This window comes from Centroberyx gerrardi, chromosome 8 (assembly GCF_048128805.1).
Source record: "Centroberyx gerrardi isolate f3 chromosome 8, fCenGer3.hap1.cur.20231027, whole genome shotgun sequence".
NCBI classification, from domain to species: domain Eukaryota; kingdom Metazoa; phylum Chordata; class Actinopteri; order Beryciformes; family Berycidae; genus Centroberyx; species Centroberyx gerrardi.
Genome location: NC_136004.1, coordinates 21,936,928 through 21,954,194, shown reverse-complemented (window position 1 = coordinate 21,954,194; position 17,267 = coordinate 21,936,928). Strand labels below are relative to the sequence as shown.

At 47.5% G+C, this 17,267-nt stretch overlaps 1 protein-coding gene across 1 annotated transcript in view; it reads left to right on the top strand.

Moving 5' to 3' along the window:
* Positions 1-17,267, top strand: part of LOC139908177 (zinc finger SWIM domain-containing protein 6-like) — a 48,299-nt gene that overhangs the window by 674 nt on the left and 30,358 nt on the right. The gene's annotated exons all lie outside the window — the stretch shown is intronic.

Here is a 17,267-nt window from a genome sequence, read left to right as displayed (position 1 = left end):
CTCGTAATAGTAGCCTACTTCTCCTTGTTTTTGCCCAGCGAGCTGCGCGCATTGAATTGCCCTGAGCCATCCCAATTGGAGGCTTAGCACTTTGTTCCTATTTTTGTGTCTTTCCAGCTCTCCATGCCCCCACCAATGGGTACGCAGACAAAAGCCCCCTATATCTTTTCACCGCTGGCTAAATAGAAGATATTTAGAAAGGGTGGGAGGGACGGCGATTTAAAGCCACAGTGCTTCTATTTTGTTTGCCAAACACCTTTGTGAGACAGATGGAAGCTTTTCTGCTGCCTTCCCAATATTCTATGAAAGCCCAAGCTATAGGAGGCTGTTAAAGGCAAAGATGCATTTTTCTCCCAGCTGCATTATTTGTGGTAGAGCAGGGAGTAAACAGAGGTGCTGTGGGCTCAGCAACCCCCCTGCCTGCCCGCCTGCCTGCCTGGCTGGCTGCCTGCCTTTGCCAGAGCCACAATATTTCACTGCATTCGTCAGTGCAATAGGCTCAGCTGTCAATCCGGCTCCCCACCCTTGGAAACGGTTCAGGATTCTAATCCCATTACCCTCCCCAGTTCATCTGAATCTTAATGCATTCTGCAAACAAGATTTTATGCATGATCTTCTTCCTCCTCCCTCCCTCTCTCTGCCTCTCTCTCCCTCTCTCCCTCTCTCTCTCCTTGGCTCACTATCCCTCCAAAGAATCTGTGTGGAGATGGCTTCAGCTCTTGTGGGCTCAGAGAATGTGCAGTGCACAATAGTAGCCATGGAGCAGGCAGACGGGCAGGCAGACAGGCAGGCAGCTCTCTCTCCCTCTCTGGCCTGTTTACCAGATTCCCCAGCATTAGGCTCATTTATGTGCTCGCTCTTTTGGGGCTTTAGGAAGCTAAACACTGTCAGTTCTGGGTAAAATAGAAAGTGCGAGGCTTCATTGAGGAGATATGTGTGTATGTGTGTGTGTTTAGAAAGACAGTCTGTCAGGAAATTTGATGGAGAAAAGAAAGGGGGCGTATTCTGTGGCCACACATATGTGTATGTGTGTGAGAGAGAGGGGAAGTAGTATGTGTGTCAGTGTGTGTGTGGGGGTTTGATAAACACAGAGGGGAATTGTGCATGCATGTGTGTGTGTGCGCGTGTCTTCGTCTGCACGGGCTGTCAGTCTCATACTGCATGCTCACAGAGAGTGGAGGATGACAGGCGAGTACACAGCAGGAGGAGGGCATGTTATGCTGATTGCAATTTTCGCCCCAGAATTTTTGCTGGGAAAATAAAGCCAAGGAAGAGAAAGTGATAAATAAAAGATGCAATCTTCTCCAGGGGACAGGCAGCCACTGGAGGATGAGGGCTTAAAAGCAGGGCAACATGGGAGGGGGCTGTCAGCCACATCACGAACCGCATGTATTGGCCCATCAAACACACAGTGGGTCTGGCCTGAAAAAAATACAGGGTGGGTGTGCATGTGTGCACACACGCGTGCATGTTTGCATGTCTGTGTGTGACTTCATTCTGTGTGTGTGTGTGTGTGTGTGTGTGTGTGTGTGTGTGTGTCAGTGTGTGCTGTCAGTGGGATGGGATTCAGTGTTGATGATGAAAGACAGTAGAGCAATAGAAGAGATGCGAAGGTTATTGTGTATGGGGGGGAAAAGCTAATATACTTGAATGGATCTGCTGTCGCTGTGTTCCTCTCCTCCCCCTCTCATCTCCTCCTCCACCTCCCTCTCTCCCAAGTGAGCAGCTATAAAACTCTCCATATTTACTCCCCTAAGGCCAACTACCAGCCCCCAGTCTCCTGTGATTATTTATCTTTTTCTCAAAGACATTAATCACACGCTCTTTCTTTTTTCTCTCTCTCTTTCCATACATCAATGCTTCGGAGGGGAGGGATAGGGGGATGCCGTTTAAGGGGAAGAGCGATAGATCGGGTGATATCAAGAAATAGAGGAGAAGCCTAGAGGGAAAAAGTGGGTGGAAAATGCAAAAGAGGAGAGAAGCATTGAAATGGTGATCGCGAGAGAAAGGGACGTATGAAAGTAAAGAATGAAGCACAGAGAATGAGAGAGAGCGAGATGGATGGGTTGTTCATTCTCCCATGCAAACTCATCTGTTCCAATGCCAGCCTTCCAGATAAATATTCAAATATGAATACAAGTGCACCACCACTACTGTTATCCAGCAGTCCACTGCCCCTCAGCCAGGGTTGTAACAGCCCAGTCTCAGCCCTCTTGTACAGTGATCAATTTGTCAGGTAGTGGAACACATATATCCAAAATGTTCCTACAGGCACTGTGCAGAATAAAAAAAAAAAACGACAAATGAAGAAAATAAATTGTGCGTGTTACTTAGGAGAATAGTCCCGTACCAATTGCGTTTGTAATAATTGCGCTGTTATAAGACGATCGCAGGAATATCAGGAGTGTTTTTCTCAACGGTGTGCTGAGTTTCAATTTTCTTTAGCTTGTCAGTCAGACGCTGCTCTGCCATAACTGAGCATCGTTAAAGCTCAGTATAGAAAACTTCCAGAGCTGCCTGCTCCGATCGCAGTATCTGTTCTCGGGCCCCCTTGTGTAATTCCGACTCAGGAGCTCATCACGCTGAAAGGAAGGCTAGTATTATGGTGCCCCATCCTCTAATTATAGAATTCTAATCCTATGGCTCTAACATGGCATGACAAAGCATGTTTGCACTTCATTACCCCCCTTCCTGCTTCAGTCCTCCAGTCTGGGTCAAGTTCATCCCCTCTCCTCTCATTCATTTATGACATCTACTGTCCCACCCCCTCCCCTTGACCTCTCATCCCTGTGTCCCTCACACCCACCCCCTGTCTGCCTCTAGGGCTCTGTGCCAGGAGGTAAAACCCCCCTGACACACACACACACACACACACACACCCCTCCCAACCCCTTTCTTACTATCCTGTTACCGTAAACCCCATGTCCCCAAGGAGTGACACACTGATGCCTGGCATATGTCGCTCTCTGCAATGTCATTAGCGTCGGCTACATGCTACAGCCTATTTATCCGACTCTTGTCTAATTTTTTTCACATGAATCTACATGTCATGTTATCATGGGCCTGCCCCAAATCTGAGTGATGAGGACGCCACTTTGTACAGATTGTTTTGTTTTTTTCTCTCGACTAGAGCGAAGGTAGAAATGCACATTCTCCGGACTATTTTGGTGTATTTTCCATGGTGGTGTTGTTGGGGCCAGCCAGCCTATAATATTTTGCCCTTCCCCTGCTGAAAATATCACTGAATGTCCGTGGCTGTCATGCCTGTTTGAGTGTGAATGTCATCCTCCTCTGCTCCACCTATTTCGGAGACCAGTGTGTGTGTGTGTGTGTGTGTGTGTGTGTGTGTGTGTGTGTGTGTGTGCTTCTGCATGCTCATAACTCAGGTTAATTTGTTCACGCTCTGGAGAGTCTTAATTAGGTTTCTGCGTCATCTACTCCCTCACCCTCTTTTTATCATGATGTCAATGAAACAGTGAAATAACAACCAGGCCGGTGGTTCCCCCTTTTTAACCTGTTCCTTTTTGTAACACAGATGGTAGAAATCATAACATGGTCTCTCCATAAACCTTGTGCTATGCTCCAACATGCCAGCTTTAGGTGTGTGAGTAGAGGAGCTGTGGTGTGTTATCAGTCTAGTGCTTTCACATTGACTGTAAATCACTTTTATTTAACATCCAAACTGTGCTGAACGCTGAGATGTTGGTCATGGCTACAGCCTTCGCCATATCACACATCACTTTCACACACACACATACACACACATGCACACACCCACAACTTACACAAAACAAAACAAGAGGCTTGATAAAACAACAAAGAATATGTGCACACACGAGTAGGTTATTTGTTGTGTGAGAAACCAGTGAGCTACATGCCAAGGAGAAATCTGTGCCACTTAGAGAGGTGGAGTGACATTGAGCATGTTTGTGCAAGAACGCATTCAGGTACACACACACACACACACACACACTTTTTTTTTACTCTGGACTTTTTTTTTTCACTAAGAATTCACAAGGCCTTTCAAGAGGGCTTTTCAAGGACCGGCTTTAACATTTCAAGCATTTTGTCCACAAAGGTGCAGAATTTAAGATCTGGAACTTAAATCTTGCATGAGCATGTCGTCCGCGAGGCGCTATCTGGCCTAGCTGGCTTTTGGTGAGCGAGGCTTATTCTTTCTGTTTGTGTGTGGGCTGTTTCTTTTCATGTGGGTGTATCTGGTTTTATTTTGCAGTTAGGTTCGCCCGAGAGTTCCTTTATCTTTTACAATGCCCGTTGACAAAGAGCCAACTTGCCTACCGCCAGAGAGAGTATGTTACTTGTTGTTTAAAACAAATATGTTGTAAAGTCGGCACAACACACGACTCAGAACTATTAAAAAATGCTGACACAATATGACATGGGACTTTAAAAAAAAGGTCACTCAGGAAGCTTTTCTTGTTGTTTTTACCTTGTTTATACCTTGAGAGTAGTCCTTTTTTGAAGAAGATGCAAAAGCAAACTGCATAGTCAGATGAGCAGATGTCATTTGTGGATCAAGCTCTGATGGTTCGGATTAAGGTGAGAGAGTTTAGGAGCAGCAATCCTGGATCCGGTGCCTCAGGTCTACCCTTTGCCATGTGACTAACCCTGGGATTGTATCGTCATGGAAACATGGCTGAGCCTAGAGCTAGTGTAAACAGTTGGCCTTCCAAGAGGGAGAGAGAGGGGCAGCAACCGCATCCATGTGAAGAGACATCGAGTCTTTAGAGAAAGTGCTCTCTCTCTCTCTGAGATTCCATGCCTTCATCTCATTATGATGGTTGAATGGAAAGAAGATAGGATACATTTCAGCTGTCTTGTAATGGAAACACATTAGCTTAGTTTCTTTGTGTGCGTGTGTGAGTGCGTGCGTGCAAATGTGGCTGTGCACATGCGTGTTTGTGGACATTAACCTTTTCAATATTTTCTGTGTAATATCACTATCCTCCTATGTTATACAATATTGCTTAATGTTAGATAATGTTATCTGGGTTTACAAATCTGCCAATTAGGCAAGTTTTTTTTTGTCTACCGGCAATTGCGTGGAATAGATAGCATTTTATATAAAGCTCTACACATCCCAGTTATGTGATAATCAGTTTCTTTCTGCTCATTATGAGTTTCAGTACAAGCCCAATTTCAGTCTCGATCACTCTCACAGTCAGCACTAGCCAGCCCATGACCCACAGCCCCCGACCGGAACAAACCGCATATGGTATTTGCCATTCAGTGGATGCATTTATCCAAAGTACTTTACAGTATGCTGAGTGCATACATTTTCAGTATGTGTGGCCCCACTGAGGATCAAACCCATAAACCAAACCCTGCCAGTGCATTGCTGTACCCATTGAGTGATAGAGCAACACTAGCCACTGCTCTCTAGCCAGTTCTGTCACGTTCCCAGCACATAAACTGTTTCCAGTAGGCCCCAATCCCAACGCTTGCCACAGTCCCAACTCTAAACTTCAACCAACCCCATTCCCAGACCCAGATGTGCCCCTAGACGGATTATTCCCACCACAGACCATAACTTACTCTAGCCAGCCCCGTTCCATTTTTCTACACCCACCCCACTCTTCACATTCCCAAGACCGTACCCCAGACCAGACGAACCTCTGGACAGTCCCTCTCCCATCTCTAGCCAGAGCTAACTTCTGTGTGCCCCATTTCCAGTCCCCTGCCACAGTCCCTAGACCTGACTCCAGCCAGCCTCACTCCCACTCCCACTCCCAGTCCCAGTCCCAGACATAGCTGTCTCCTCCCTGTCCTTCTTTAATCACCATTCCCAGTTCCAGCCCTAGCCACCTCATTTCTGCCTCACTCCCAGGCCCATTCCCAGTTGCCCGAGGACCACAGTTCAAAATTACCCAGCTCGCTAATACTGGCACATTTACAGAGATACTGATCAATGTGCATTGCCCCTATTAAAATAAACCAGCTAAAGTAATAAAGTTCCAGTATGAGCTCTCTAACGTCTGCCCCAGTCCCAGTTCCAGCTCTCGCTGTCTCCTGTCCCAGACTGTGGCTGCTGGGTGTGCGTCAGCACAGCTCCTCGGCTGGCTGACTCTGTCTAGGAATCTAGTCCTCTGTCCACAATGCTCCTTCACCTCTCTTCTCTGAGAAGAGAGAAGAGAACAGAAGGAATGGAGAAGGAAAGAAAGCGGGCGATAGAAAGGCTACTAAATCCACAGTGACAAGGCCCTATTAAAAGCCTTTTTTCTATTTCATTTAATGACTTTTATTACCAGCCGCCCTTCTCTGTTCGATTTGGCAATAATAACAACAGGGGAATGCAGCGCTCAGCATTCTCCTCTATCTGATGCTCCCTTTCACTTTTTTTTCTTTTTAATGAATTCCTCTTTGCACCAATGGGCTGCTGAAATAAGCACAAAGCAGTCCAAGCCTCTGCTTACTGCAGTGGAAGGTTCAATGTATGTATGTATGTATGTATGTATGTATATATGTATGTACTGTATATGTGTCTGTGTGTGTGTCTGTGTATCTGTCTGTGCATTTACATATGAGAATGGATGTTAAAGACTACACATGCTTTCATTACTGCCACAGAACAGACTCTATGTTGTTTGATCAACAGCTGTTTCTCCCCTTTCCATGCACACAGAAGCCAAAGAGCTTTGGATCAGCCCAAAGGCCACAACCGATTTTGTGTGTGTGTGTGTGCGTGTGTGTGCGTGTGTGTGCGTGTGTGTGTGTGTGTGTGTGTGTGTGTGTGTGTGTGTGTGTGTGTGTAATAATCACTGTATACTTGGCTTAGAGAGGTAGATGGTTACCTGCTGTTGCCACAGATTAAGGGCAAACCTTTTGATCTGCCCAGAACAAAACCGTCTTCTGCAGAGTGACTGCAGATCTGAGTGTAGCATAGAATTTCTCAAGCTCGTCTATAGTTTTTAAATGTTTCTTTACATTCTTATGTTTTCAGCCCATGGTCTACATGAGGAATTTTGCCTTTAACCTAGAATCCAGGTTCATTAAACCATTGTAACTTTTGCCATAGTTGCTACTCAAACCCACATTTTCAGAAACCAGGCATTAGACCATTGTCTGTCTCTGGGATGTTGTTGAGCTATACCCTGAGGTCTGGCATACAAATAGACTTTCATTCATATTAGTATTAATGTAAATGATTGTTAGGTTAAAAGTAAGCAGCACCCAAAAGTGGAATTACCACCACAGGCTGCTTCCTGAAACAAAAACACAACTGTTTGCCAATTTACAAGACCAAACACATTGAGAAACACCTTCACAGTGGCTGTTTTCTTGCATAGGATTGTAAAAGCAAAGGTAGAAAAAGAATTTCTTTCAGCCCTCGCTTTTCTGTGAGTGTGAATAGGAGCGCGTGCGTGTGTGAGTACGTGCATTTATGGCTCGGTGAGTGTGTTTATGGCTTTGTGTGTCACGCTGAATAAAGGTGAGGCATGTTAATGATAAGAGGGTGGATGACATTCCGGTCCGTCATCATTCCCACCCTATCTTGTTTCTATTCACGCACGCAGACACACGTATGCATGCACACACACATTAAGACGCACACTCGTCTCATAGTGCTAGGGCGCCAGTGACTTGGCGCCTTAGAATAAACAACAGCAGAGGATGAGGGTTTACCTGCCACTGACCCCTGTCACACACACCCACACACGTACACACACACACACAACACCGCTGGAGGTGTTCACTCATCGACTGGTCCCTCCCCCAGCACTGAGCTGGCCTCATGCTGACCTCCTCACTTGACCCCCAGGGATTTTCTGAGGTCAAAGGTCAATCTGGTCAAACTGTCCCTCCAGTGGCCGATTGCTCTGCTTGAAAGGCAGGCCCATCCTCACACTATTGTTTTCCAATAAACACCACCTGACCAAAGGAAAAGATTGCTTGTTTGCGCGCGTGTGTGTGTGTTCCAATAAGCCATTTCTCACCTGAGAGATCAATACTAGGAGAGAGAGAGAGAGACGAGGCACATGCCCAGGTTTCTCTATGGAACAATCCTGAATCCAAGCAGGCTCGGGGGGGGGGGGGGGGGGGGGAGCTTACCCACTCCCTCTTGCCCGGCAGGCTGGAGTGCTGTGTGAGCTATGCGGAGGAGGAGGTCCTAGCGAGAGTGTGAGGTGCCTCTGGCTGTGCCTAGTCGGAGGATGTCGTGGCTGTGTGGCATGTGAGACATGCATTCACTTCTCCGTGGCAGAGCAACGCTGAATAGAGCTTGGAAAGGCTCTCCAGGCATGAGAGAGAGAGAGACAAAGAAAGGGAATGAGAGAGACTTAAAGGGGAGGAGAGGAAAGCTTTCAACAGACTATGGAATTTAGTTTGCCCTTCTGAAGAATTCTGTCTTGAAGGGGTTTGCTCTTTCTCTCTCTCTCTCTCTCTCTCTCTTTTATTCTTTGTTGCTCGTTCGCTTGCTTGCTTACTTTTTGCTTGCCTCATTTCTGCCCCTCGTCTCATTTTCCTGCTCTTTCGCTCTCAGTCTCTCTCTATACCTGCCCCTGTTCTCCTCCTTCTTTCATGCATTCCTTCCCTCTGTTTATAAGCTCTCACGATCTTTCTTTCTCCCCCGCTTTTTCCCCTTCTCAATTTTCCAGTTTCATTCCCAAGCCAGGCAATAGAAACTCATATCTTATTTACACTGCCCCTATCTAGATACAGCATGTTTCCATAGTGCTTCCTGTGTCTAAACTCCCAGAGGAAAGCTAGCCGGCTAGCTAGCTGCTGCTGCTGTCTGTGCTGTGCTGTGCTGTGCTGTGCTGTGCTGTGCTGTGCTGTGCTGTGCTGTGCTGTGCTGTGCTGTGCTGTGCTGTGCTGTGCTGTGCTGTGCTGTGCTGTGCTGTGCTGTGCTGTGCTGTGTGCTAGCAGACTGCATCCAGACCTCAGGGGCTATCACTGTTTCTACATTTAGAAGCTCTCTGTTTACCACTGTCTAGAATTAGGAGAGGAACAGGACTTGGCCTATTTGCTGTGCTGTCTTTCTCTGAACTTCTTTTAAATGATCCTTACCGTGAGGTTTTCTTGGTATGGCACTAGATTGGAGGATCATCCTGGAGCCTCCTGGACCTTCTCGACCTTCTCAGTGTTTCCCATGCTCTGCCGTTCAGCATTTCATCTGGTATCCTTACCTTTAAATGTTAGTTGTTTAGCTGATGCTCTGAATGGGCAGGTAGGGGTTCAGTGTCTTGCTCAAGGACACTTTGCAGGATATATGGCTATTGCTGGTAGGGCTGCACCATTGATTAAATTGAAATTGCGAACATGCGCAATATCACAACAGCATGCGGCAATTTTTAAAAAATTTTTTATTTCACATGCTTTATTTCAATTGTTAGATTGATCCTCCCACTCTGCAGCGTCCATGCACTTAGCTGATGTTGACTTGTTGGCCAATTAGACATCTCCATACCAGTTGGTGACCAATCAGAAGCCAGAGAGGCAGTGGTGGTACAATAGCGATAAGAATGGAGGAGAGAAGCAGCCAGTTGGTAACTATGTTACAGCGAAAGAGGAAGATTTGGTCTATAAAAGTGTTAAACATCGGTTGTGTAGCAGATGTTTGGATTCAGGACAGCAGATACATCACAAAATTAGATACTATGCAAAAAATGTTGGACAATTGTAGTGACAACACCTCAAACAAGTATGTACGGTCATGTCCCAAGAAACCAGTAAACATGCAACCCAACCTGTAAATAAATACTAATTACTAATAATATTGCCTTTATTAGATGTGTTGCAGTTGAAAATATTGAACTATTTAAGTTTATTTTTTATTGTTCATGTCATTTGACAGCTGTATTTTTCAGTAGCTGAATGCTTTAGCTAGTTACAATTAATAAAATGGCCTAAATGGTTTCAGTTATTGTGATTTTGGTATATTTATTCTACTGATTTATTTCTAGTCGACCATCAGATCTATTAGGCTTGTAACTAGAAAATAAGAGATGTTAATTCAAATGCTTCTCATCACAATTCAAATCACATTAACTGAAAATAATAGTATGTTTTTTGCTGTGTCGTGGAGCTGTAGTTGCTGGGATTGACTCTGTAACTACTAGGCTTCCCTGCTGCCCAACTACCATGGGTACATACATGTGTTGTTGGATGCTTTTGATTTTGCCTCTGAAAATGCTCTACAATACCATGAGCGCATACATTTTAGCATTAAAGGTCATAGTTGGTGTCAAACCCCTGATTCTGGCTGTGTTGGTGCCATGCTATACTCACTATAGATCTATACAGGACCCGGATATGGGTCAAGTATTGATCTGCCATTGTTCTGTATTGTTTTGTTTGGTGTTGTTGAAGCCTCCCATATGATTCTCCAGATTATAAGAGTGTTCCAGATAACTGTCTGTCACTGTGTGTTAGTGCCACCCTGTCTGTCTGCATTCTTGTCCACATCCCTGGCTGCCTATCTGTCTGTCTGGCTAGCCGATTAGCTGGCTGGCTGGCTGGCTGGCTGGCTGGCTGGCTGTCCCTCCTGGGCGGCTACATCACCTTACCTCCTACCCCCCTCACAGCCAGCGACAGCCCAGCCCAGAGAGACATGGGTAATGGCCCTCTCTGATGTACAGCCTTACTCGATTGGACTGGATGGCTGACACACGCCTAAAATAACAAAAGAAGGAGAGAGGGAGGAGGGAGGGAAGGAGCGAAGCGATCGATAAAGCAGGGACACATCTCCTAATAAAGATTTATTCCTTTTTTTCCCCCTCTCCATCCGCCCTGGCAGGGCCAAGAGGGGGAGGAGAGAATGTGATTAGCGGACTCCTTTTCCCAGGGTGCCCCTGGTCGCGTGTGCGTACGTGTGCGCACGTCCATGCGCGCAGCAGTATGTATACCCTATGTGTTCTGTGTATTTTTGCATCTCTCTGTGTGTTTATCGCATGTCTCTCTCCCTCTCTCTCCTCCCGAGAGCAAAGGGGGTTAAAAGCAGTCTGTGTCGTTTGTCCTGCCGGCAGCAGCACTAGCAGCAGCAGCTGTGTCCCTGCCTCTCTCTCTTCCTGTCAGCTAATATTTAGTTAATCTTTGGTCTGGGACCTACGGGACTGGCCGGAGCTCCTGGTGCCCCATCCATCTCACACTGATCTATATTCCACACTGGATCCCTGTGCCATTAACCACCACCGAGGGGAGGAGAGAGGAGAGAAGGGGATGGAGAGACACAGAGGTAAAAAGAAGAGGAAAGGGCAGATGGGTGGAGGGAGAGTGGCAGAGAGGCAGAGACGAGAGAGTGATGGAGAGGGAGCGATAGAGGGAGGGGGGATGTCTGCTGTCTCAGAGAGGGGGGATGGAAAAGGGAGGAGAAGAGGAGGGTCAGCTATTTCAGAGATGGGAAGAAATGAAGAGTTAATTTAGGAGGAGACACAAAAGGACAAGACAGAAAAGTGGAAGTGGAGGTTTATTCAGAGAGGGAGTATAAAGGAGAAATTGCAGGGATGCATTTTTCAGGCTTTTAGGGTTTTTTTTTAGCACGCCACTCCCATTCATTTCTAATGGAGATTCCTGTTTTCTTGCTGTTCTCCCACCTCCTTTTATTTCCTGCTTTTTTTTTTTTTGTATGCAGTCCTGATCAAATCCCTGAATATAATGCTGGAGCAGGTGGGATGAGAATGACTTCATTCCAGCCAAAGAGAGAATAAACAATAAACAGAGAGGTGCAGTGGGTCCACAAGGAGGTGTGAAAGGTTGAGGAGAAAGGGGAGAAGGAGGAGGAGGAGGAGGAGGAGGAAAATGAGGAGGAGGAGGGGAGGGAGAGGTGTGGGAGTGAGTGATCCATATGCAGTGAGTGGGCCACTTCATTGATATGCAGTGTGTAGTTATGAGGGCGTCCACCTGCGAAGGCTCCAAGTGCTGAGTCACTCTCTAACGCACAGACTAAATGCTTTTATCCCAGACGCCTGGCCCATCTGAATGGAATATAATAGGCCATAAAGTGCTTTGCTAGCAGCGGCTGCTTGCCCTGTGGCAAACCCTCGCCCCTCGCTCTCCTACTCCAAATCTCATTTCACCACTTTTATGGAAACAAAGCACGTATGTGCTCTGCTTTAATTACATCGTTTTCTCTCTTCCTTTCAGTGTTTTCTCCTCTCTCCATCTCTTTCCATGTGTGTTCCTCCTGCAGTGCCTCTCAGGCCCTCACAAAGAGAGCTCTCTCTTTTCACTTCAGCCCTCTCTCTCTCTCTCTCTCTCTCTCTCTCTCTCTCTCTCTCTCTCTCTCTCTCTCTCTCTCCCTCTCCTTCTGTCTACAGTCTTACTCTCTGCGTCCCTCCCCCTTTCAGTCATGTGTGATCACTTTGCTGTGTGTGTGTGTGTGTGTGTGTGTGTGTGTGTGTGTGTGTGTGTGTGAGGGGCACCTGTTTGGGATCTCAGTGCGTGTTTAGGGTCATGCCTGCAGGTCGTGTGTAATGAATAGCTGGGCTGTTGCCGAGCCACAACTGGTTGAGAAGGAGTTCGCCAGAGAATAATACACCAGTGATGGAAGGAGAGGAGGAGGAGGAGGATGGAGGGATGGAAGGGAAGGGAAGGGAGGGAGGAATGAGGAATGAGGGAGCAGGAGGAAGAGTGAGCGAGGAAAGGAAGAGCGGTTGCGAAGCCAGTGAGCCTTAACCACCTTCTGTCAGTCTGTCTGCTCTCAGCACTGTTTTCGCTCTCATAGGAATCTAATGGCTTTTCCACTGTCCGCCTTCCAAACCTCCACCATCTCTCTCTCTCTCTCTCTCTCTCTCTCTCTCTCTCTCTCTTTCTCTCTCTCTCCTGTTATCCCTCCCTTTCTATCTCCATACTGTTTTTTCTTCTTCTTCTTTCTCCCTCCCGTGTTGCTTCCCCCTCCTCTGACTTTTCTCTCCTCCCTCTCCTCTCACTTTTTTCGTTTCCCCGTTAAAATTCTCCCCCAAGTCTCTGCGCTTTCTTCCCTGCTCCCTCCCTTCCCTTTCTCCCTCCGTCCTTTCCAGCTGCTGGCCAGGGGAACAGCTGACTAAATCTAAAGCTTGGGGGCCCCTGGCTCTGGCCCCGGCTCCGGCCCAGCTCTGCCACTGCCTCCTCCTATTCCCAGCCCCCTCCCTCCCTCCCTGCCTCCCTCCTGCCCCTGGCCTCTTGCCCTGGCTCCTCTCTCAGCAGCCCAGCTCAGACCTGGCCCTGCCTCTGAGCCTCAGCTCCAGCCCTGCCTGCCTCTCAGTGGTTCTCTCCAACCATCCCCCTCCATCCCAGTTCTGTGCTGAAAAGCCCTAAAACCTCTCTCTCTCTCTCTTTCTCTCTCTCCTCTCTCTCTCCCTCTCTGACTATGGTCTGTTGCTGGGCCCCTGGTACTGTCCCAACTTCTCTGGACTGAAGCCTCTTCCAGGTTGGCTGCAGTTCAGTTCTCTGGCTCCTATACCCAATCTCTGTAGCCAGGCCTCTCTCTCTCTCTCTCTCTCTCTCTCTCTCTCTCTCTCTCTCTCTCTCTCTCTCTCTCTCTCTCTCTCTCTCTCTGGCTAGTAGCGTTAGTCACTGTAACTGGCTGTGGCCCGCTTCACTCTGAGCCACGTTCGACTTGTACATTTGGTCGTTTTGGCTCGGCGCTTTTTGAAAGGCTCTTTGACTCCTCATGTGTCTCTTTGTCTCCTCTCCTCTCGCTTCTGTACGTCTCTTTAACTGGTGCAGACAGGCTCCCTGCCCCGACACACACACACACACACACACACTGACGCTCACCACGCACACTCGCACCGTGTGAGAGTGAAGCATATGACACATGATTGGCAGTAAGGGGAGGGTGGGGAAACACAGTGGTAGGGGAAGTGGGCCTTGTCACATCTCCAGGCAAGCCAGGGGCTCGAGTTTGATCGCTGCCCAGGGAAGGGAGCCTTTGTCCCCCCTCTGTCGCTGTCAGAGCGAGGCTGCAGGGTGGTGTGATTAGGCGCAGGCCCCGGCTCCAGCATCACTCCTCAATAACAGACGTCGCCCACAGAAGACACCTGTCAGTGCTCTTCCTTCTCTCTGACACCCAACTGCGCTGAGTTCAGCGAGGGACGACTGACAGAGGAAAGTTCAGAGAGCACCCCACAGCTACAGTGGGATGCACACACACACACATTACTTTTTCCCTTTGTGTGGAAATGGGCCAAGGAAACCCAAGCAGGAAGTAGCAGAGTGTTCAGCCTGCACCAGTTGATGCGACATCAGAATGTTCTAGAACACCTCGCTGCTCCACATGGATTATTATCCAGCCCACTCCCTGTCTGTCTGATGCCCAGTACAGTCTTTGTTGTTGTTGCTGTCTTTGTTGTCGTTTTTGTTTTTTTATTTATTTATTTCCTGCAGAGGAAATGGAGAAAAAAAACCCGGCAAAGTTTCCTTTGGAATCACGTTTTCTCTTGTTGACTGACAGATGCGGGACGATGAAAGCAAATCACAACTTGCCACAGACTTCAAAGGTTCCTCTGTTCCGCCGTTTATTGGCAACAACGCACAACAACCTCTCTCCCGATGTGGATTCTTCAAAATAGGGAGGAAAAAGCTAGAAGAAACAGAGGCAGATGACAAAGAAGCAACCATCCAAACAGCTAGAGGGGGTAGGGGGAGGAGGGGTGCTAAATAATCAGACCTAAGCAGTGTAAGTGAATCGGACTGCTTTTCAAAAGCATTTTCAATCAAAACAGGCTTTTGATGCACACTGATTCTGATCCCAGGGATGTTTGAGGAGAAAAAAACTGACGGCTTGAAGTTGTAGAGAACTTTTCCTGCTTTGGGGCGAGTTTTGACTGCTCACTCTGGGGCTTTTTTTGATAGTGTGTGTGTGTGTGTGTGTGTGTTCTGTATTGACCTGCACAACAGTAATTAACCAAGTGTGAAAGCTAGGCTGAAGTAAGCTGCTTGGTTCTGCTCTCCTAACCTTGATGTGTATAGACTAGACTCTCTCTCTCTTTCTCTCTCCCTCCCTCAGTCTCTGTCAGTATCTCTCATTCTATTTCTCTCTCTCTCTCTCTTTCATTCTTTCTCTTGTCCAGCATGGCACCATTGACTGCCACTGACCTAATTTGGGCAAATTTCACTGACCTACTTCATGGGTGGATGCTGACTTGCCCACAGGAGGGGATCCTCACACACGCACATGCATACACACACACACACACACACACACACACACACACACACACACTCTCAACCTCCTTTGCCGTTGCTATGGCACTGGGCATGTACCCCCTTAGTTTTGCCCTAAACCCCCCTCTTTCCCCTTTAAACCCCTGTCCTTGCCTCCTTCGGCACTCTAGCATCCCAAATGAACGTAATGAGGATCTCAAAGAGCAGACGCATAATACAAGATGAAACAACGGGCAGTTTGCCTTTGTTTCATATGGTCTCCGAGGTAACACAGTCCTTCACTTCACAAGTCTCTGAAATGACATAATCAGCATAATTGCATATGGACGTGATTATTCCCCTGTCACCAATGAAAATGCAAATCTGAGCAAATTTGACAAAAACAATATGGTGACGCTGTGAGTGTGCAGACAATCATAGTAATCCTTACACAAAGATGATGCATAGTGATTATATTTGTCCTACTGTGTATTGATAGATTTCCACATTACTGTGAAAGTTACTACGACCGTAACCACGTCCACGCCGCGCTATAGATCCCTGGGAACCGTGACATTTTTAACCTTCTTATATTGACTTGAATCCCAGCATTGCGGCTTGGTGCTGGCTGATAATTTCCCAGTTCACCAGACACAGACGGTACGTTGGAGGATTTTGGGAAGGAGTTGGTCATAAGATCAGCAGATGGATTAGCTTTGCCCTGTGTTAATGTGGGAATGCTCAGTAATAAACCGCTCTGCCTGCAGCCTCCCGTGAGGACATGACGCGAGGAAGCTAGGCTAACCTGATTCAATGTTTTGGTCACACTCATGTATTAGCTATTTGCAAGCTTTTGTGCAGCCGTGCTTGTCAGTGTGTGTGTGTGTGTGTGTGTGTGTGAGAGAGAGAGAGAGAGCAAGAGAGAGAGAGATTTGTGTTTTAGTGTGTTTCCATGCGTGTGGACCTGCCTGCTTTGTCTGTGTTTGCCCACATGCATGGGTGGCGTGTGCCTCACAAACAAAGCCCATGAAGGCAAACAACATACACACACACAGACACACACACACACTCATACCGGGTAGACATGTGTTGTCATGGCAACACGTACAGATGTCAACAAAAGAGGCTCCAGGGTGAACATTGTCTCCCTCTTGTCCAGCAGGGTGCAATTTATCTCAATGTAGCCATGAAAGGCAGCTATTTACATGAAATGAGAGCTGTTTCTGGGAAATAGGGGTCTCTCTGAAGGTTTTGATGTCAGCTGCCTGCTTTTAGATTGAGAGTGGAAACCTAAACCATCTAGAGAGAGAGAGAGCAGCTAGCTGTAAACCTACTGAGAGAGCTCAGTTCCCTCATGTGGTTGCAGCTCCTCGCCCTGTGAAAGTCCCTTGCCTTTTCCCCTCAATGCACTCAGAGAGGGCCAAGCGTAGCATGTGATTTCAGATGCTTACAGTTTGCACAGAGTAAATCTAACCCCCTCGCTTTATAGCTTATCCTTAAGAGAGTGGTCCTAACATCAACGTCAATATTTACAGGAATTGCCCGCAGGCAAGAGAATCGACCACCACGATTCAACAGAGACCTATTCAACCTTTCTCTCGCTCCCCTCCCCTCCCCTCCGTCTCTCCTCTCTCACTCGTCTTCATCCCCCTTATTCCCATCCTCTCTGCAGTATCCCGTCGATCACGGCACCAGGTGGCTGCGATATTTGTCTTTGGTTTTTCTTTGTTTGATATTTGTGCGTGTGTGTGTATGTGCACCCACGTGCGTGTGTGTGTGTCTTCGATGGGACCGCGGCTTTGACATAGGCTCAGCGGCTGTTTGAGAGATGCTGGATGACGCGTGTCAAGTGATATTAAATGTGAGAGAACCTCCCCTCCTCCCTCGTTCGCTCCCTCCCTCCTGCCCCCTCTCCATCCCTCCGCCGTGGACTGTGTCTGCTGTGGTTAGTGTGAGGAATGACACTTCTCACTGGGGTTTTTAGGGGGGGAAGGCGCCACGTCTGATGTACGAGGGCTCACATCTCTGTGGGCAGAGTGGACACTTTGGCCTACATAAGCTCGGCCCGCTCCTGGAAGGTCATTGGGTATAGCAGAGCTGAACAGATACAGTGCATACATACCTATACCACACCATGTGTGCTATGTGCTTTGTAATTTCCTAATCCAAACTAATCAGTGCCT